Raw genomic sequence first — 5,545 nt, forward strand, 5'->3', positions numbered from 1 at the left:
CACGGCCAAGGCAGGCCAGCCAAAGCCAGCAGCATGCCATGCCAAGCCAAGGCCAGCAGCATGCCATGCCAAGGCCAAGGCAGCCCAGCCAAAGCCAGCAGCATGCCATGCCAAGGCCAAGGCCAGCAGCATGCCATGCCACGGCCAAGGCAGCCCAGCCAAAGCCAGCAGCATGCCATGCCAAGCCAAGGCCAGCAGCATGCCATGCCAAGGCCAAGGCAGCCCAGCCAAAGCCAGCAGCATGCCATGCCAAGGCCAAGGCCAGCAGCATGCCATGCCACGGCCAAGGCAGCCCAGCCAAAGCCAGCAGCATGCCATGCCAAGGCCAAGGCCAGCAGCAAGCCATGCCACGGCCAAGGCAGGCCAGCCAAAGCCAGCAGCATGCCATGCCACGGCCAAGGCAGGCCAGCCAAAGCCAGCAGCATGCCATGCCAAGCCAAGGCCAGCAGCATGCCATGCCAAGGCCAAGGCAGCCCAGCCAAAGCCAGCAGCATGCCATGCCAAGGCCAAGGCCAGCAGCATGCCATGCCACAGCCAAGGCAGCCCAGCCAAAGCCAGCAGCATGCCATGCCAAGGCCAAGGCCAGCAGCATGCCATGCCACGGCCAAGGCAGGCCAGCCAAAGCCAGCAGCATGCCATGCCAAGCCAAGGCCAGCAGCATGCCATGCCAAGGCCAAGGCAGCCCAGCCAAAGCCAGCAGCATGCCATGCCAAGGCCAAGGCCAGCAGCATGCCATGCCACGGCCAAGGCAGCCCAGCCAAAGCCAGCAGCATGCCATGCCAAGCCAAGGCCAGCAGCATGCCATGCCAAGGCCAAGGCAGCCCAGCCAAAGCCAGCAGCATGCCATGCCAAGGCCAAGGCCAGCAGCATGCCATGCCACGTCCAAGGCAGCCCAGCCAAAGCCAGCAGCACGCCATGCCAAGGCCAAGGCCAGCAGCAAGCCATGCCACGGCCAAGGCAGGCCAGCCAAAGCCAGCAGCATGCCATGCCAAGGCCAAGGCCAGCAGCATGCCATGCCACGGCCAAGGCAGGCCAGCCAAAGCCAGCAGCATGCCATGCCAAGCCAAGGCCAGCAGCATGCCATGCCAAGGCCAAGGCAGCCCAGCCAAAGCCAGCAGCATGCCATGCCAAGGCCAAGGCCAGCAGCATGCCATGCCACGGCCAAGGCAGCCCAGCCAAAGCCAGCAGCATGCCATGCCAAGGCCAAGGCCAGCAGCATGCCATGCCACGGCCAAGGCAGGCCAGCCAAAGCCAGCAGCATGCCATGCCAAGCCAAGGCCAGCAGCATGCCATGCCAAGGCCAAGGCAGCCCAGCCAAAGCCAGCAGCATGCCATGCCAAGGCCAAGGCCAGCAGCATGCCATGCCACGGCCAAGGCAGCCCAGCCAAAGCCAGCAGCATGCCATGCCAAGGCCAAGGCCAGCAGCATGCCATGCCACGGCCAAGGCACGCCAGCCAAAGCCAGCAGCATGCCATGCCAAGGCCAAGGCCAGCAGTAAGCCATGCCACGGCCAAGGCAGGCCTGCCAAAGCCAGCAGCATGCCATGCCAAGGCCAAGGCCTGCAGCATGCCATGCCACGGCCAAGGCAGGCCAGCCAAAGCCAGCAGTATGCCATGCCAAGCCAAGGCCAGCAGCATGCCATGCCAAGGCCAAGGCAGCCCAGCCAAAGCCAGCAGCATGCCATGCCAAGCCAAGGCCAGCAGCATGCCATGCCAAGGCCAAGGCAGCCCAGCCAAAGCCAGCAGCATGCCATGCCAGGCCAAGGCCAGCAGCATGCCATGCCAAGGCCAAGGCAGCCCAGCCAAAGCCAGCAGCATGCCATGCCAAGGCCAAGGCCAGCAGCATGCCATGCCACGGCCAAGGCAGCCCAGCCAAAGCCAGCAGCATGCCATGCCAAGCCAAGGCCAGCAGCATGCCATGCCAAGGCCAAGGCAGCCCAGCCAAAGCCAGCAAGCATGCCATGCCAAGGCCAAGCCCAGCAGCATGCCATGCCACGGCCAAGGCAGCCCAGCCAAAGCCAGCAGCATGCCATGCCAAGGCCAAGGCCAGCAGCAAGCCATGCCACGGCCAAGGCTGGCCAGCCAAAGCCAGCAGCATGCCATGCCAAGGCCAAGGCCAGCAGCATGCCATGCCACGGCCAAGGCAGGCCAGCCAAAGCTTGCAGCATGCCATGCCAAGCCAAGGCCAGCAGCATGCCATGCCAAGGCCAAGGCAGCCCAGCCAAAGCCACCAGCATGCCATGCCAAGGCCAAGGCCAGCAGCATGCCATGCCACGGCCAAGGCAGCCCAGCCAAAGCCAGCAGCATGCCATGCCAAGCCAAGGCCAGCAGCATGCCATGCCAAGGCCAAGGCAGCCCAGTCAAAGCCACCAGCATGCCATGCCAAGGCCAAGGCCAGCAGCATGCCATGCCACGGCCAAGGCAGCCCAGCCAAAGCCAGCAGCATGCCATGCCAAGGCCAAGGCCAGCAGCATGCCATGCCACGGCCAAGGCAGGCCAGCCAAAGCCAGCAGCATGCCATGCCAAGGCCAAGGCCAGCAGCATGCCATGCCACGGCCAAGGCAGCCCAGCCAAAGCCAGCAGCATGCCATGCCAAGCCAAGGCCAGCACTATGCCATGCCAAGGCCAAGGCAGCCCAGCCAAAGCCAGCAGCATGCCATGCCAAGGCCAAGGCCAGCAGCATGCCATGCCACGGCCAAGGCAGCCCAGCCAAAGCCAGCAGCATGCCATGCCAAGGCCAAGGCCAGCAGCATGCCATGCCACGGCCAAGGCAAGCCAGCCAAAGCCAGCAGCATGCCATGCCAAGGCCAAGGCCAGCAGCATGCCATGCCACGACCAAGGCAGGCCAGCCAAAGCCAGCAGCATGCCATGCCAAGCCAAGGCCAGCAGCATGCCATGCCAAGGCCAAGGCAGCCCAGCCAAAGCCAGCAGCATGCCATGCCAAGGCCAAGGCCAGCAGCATGCCATGCCACGGCCAAGGCAGCCCAGCCAAAGCCAGCAGCATGCCATGCCAAGCCAAGGCCAGCAGCATGCCATGCCAAGGCCAAGGCAGCCCAGCCAAAGCCAGCAAGCATGCCATGCCAAGGCCAAGCCCAGCAGCATGCCATGCCACGGCCAAGGCAGCCCAGCCAAAGCCAGCAGCATGCCATGCCAAGGCCAAGGCCAGCAGCATGCCATGCCACGGCCAAGGCAGGCCAGCCAAAGCCAGCAGCATGCCATGCCAAGGCCAAGGCCAGCAGCATGCCATGCCACGGCCAAGGCAGCCCAGCCAAAGCCAGCAGCATGCCATGCCAAGCCAAGGCCAGCAGCATGCCATGCCAAGGCCAAGGCAGCCCAGCCAAAGCCAGCAGCATGCCATGCCAAGGCCAAGGCCAGCAGCATGCCATGCCACGGCCAAGGCAGCCCAGCCAAAGCCAGCAGCATGCCATGCCAAGGCCAAGGCCAGCAGCATGCCATGCCACGGCCAAGGCAGCCCAGCCAAAGCCAGCAGCATGCCATGCCAAGGCCAAGGCCAGCAGCATGCCATGCCATGCCACGGCCAAGGCAGCCCAGCCAAAGCCACCAGCATGCCATGCCAAGGCCAAGGCCAGCAGCATGGCATGGCCCGGGGAAGGCAGCCCAGCCAAAGCCAGCAGCATGCCATGCCAAGGCCAAGGCCAGCAGCGTGCCATGCCAAGGCCAAGGCCAAGGCCAAGGCCAAGGCAGCCCATCCGAAGCCAGCAACATTCCATGCCAAGGCCAACGCTGCCCAGCCAAGGCCAGCGGCATGCCATGCCAAGGCCAAGCCCAGCCGCATGTTTTGCCACGGCCTTGTCCCGCAGCGTGGCGTGCCTTGGCCTTGGGCTAGAACATCGCATGCCACGCCCTTGGCAAGCAATCCTGTCCCTCGTGTAATTGCCATTTGGTTTGGCTTTGACTTGCGTATATGTTGCCCTGCGAAATGCATGTCCCTCGGGTAATAGCCGTTTGGTTGCCTTTGACTTGCGAACACGTTGCTAGTGCTTTCCCCAGTGGAAGCTTGTTGGGAAAAGTATGTCCCTCGGAAGTTGCCTGTTGCATTCGAGCTATCCGATGCTTGCTCGGTTTCTCTAAGAGTTTTTGTACGTTCGTTGGGCTTTTTAATTATTTATTTACTCATAAAAATTATAATAAAATAAATAAAAAATAAAAAAATAATTGAAAAAATTACTATAATTACTAGCGCCTCATCTTATAATTGTTGGAATTTTTCTAGAATTTTTTAAGTATTTTTAGTAATTTTTATTATTTTTTAAGTATTAAAATTGAAATAAATTAAAATAAAATATTCCGGTGGCCAAATATTTTTTTATAATTTTTTTTATGGTGTATTAAATTATTTCATACAACTTTCATGTTGAAAGTTTTGGCAAAAAACCATTACTTTTTAAAAAAACCCCATTATGACTCCTCAAACATGGTTGATGTTTCCTCCTGCCAGATTGAAAAGGGCTTAACAGGCTATTATAAGGGGGGGGCACCTCCCTTAAGGCTGGCCAGCATGGCCAGGCCACAGGCCACGCCTATGCCTAGGCGGGCGCTTGGCACATGCCATCGCTTGGCTTGTGGCATTGGCTTGTGGCATCGAAACTACATAGCCAAGCACGGGATGCGTCGAGTGGCGGCCCGCGGTGGTGGCGGTGGCACGTTGGCCTAGGCCAGCATGCCATGCCACAGCCTTGGCCAGCAACATGGCATGCCAAAGCCTTGGCCAGCAGCATGCCATGCCCTGGCCTTGGCAAGCATGCCATGCCACGGCCTTGGCCAGCAGCATGCCATGCCACGGCCTTGGCCAGCAGCATGCCATGCCCCGGCCTTCGCCAGCATGTCATGCCACGGCCTTGGCCAGCAGCATGCCATGCCACGGCCTTGGCCAGCAACATGGCATGCCAAAGCCTTGGCCAGCAGCACGCCATGCCCCGGCCTTGGCAAGCTTGTCATGCCACGGCCATGGCCAGCAGCGTGCCATGCCCCGGCCTTGGCCAGCAGCGTGCCATGCCACGACCTTGGCCAGCAGCTTGCCATGCCCCGGCCTTGGCCAGCATGCCATGCCACGGCCTTGGCCAGCATCATGCCATGCCACGGCCTTGGCCAGCAACATGGCATGCCAAAGCCTTGGCCAGCAGCATGCCCTGCCCCGGCCTTGGCCGGCAGCATGCCATGCCGCGGCCTTGGCCGGCAGCATGGCAAGCCCAAGCCTTGGTCAGCAGCAGCATGCCATGCCAACGCCTTGGCCAGCAGCATGCCTTGCCATGGCCTCGTCCAGCAGCATGGCATGCCACGCCACGGCCTCGGCCATCAGCATGCCTTGCCACGGCCTCGGCCATCAGCATGCCTTGCCACGGCCTCGGCCATCAGCATGCCTTGCCACGGCCTCGGCCAGCAGCATGGCATGCCCCGGCCTTGGCCAGCAGCATGTCATGCCACGGCCTTGGCAAGCATGCCATGTCCCTCGGGTAATTGTACAAGTTGCCTTGCGAAATGCATGTCCCTCGGTTAAATTGCCATTTGGTTGGCTTTGGCGTGCG

The sequence above is a fragment of the Camellia sinensis genome, chromosome 14 (assembly GCF_055761805.1).
Source record: "Camellia sinensis isolate YWXY chromosome 14, ASM5576180v1, whole genome shotgun sequence".
NCBI classification, from domain to species: Eukaryota; Viridiplantae; Streptophyta; class Magnoliopsida; order Ericales; family Theaceae; genus Camellia; species Camellia sinensis.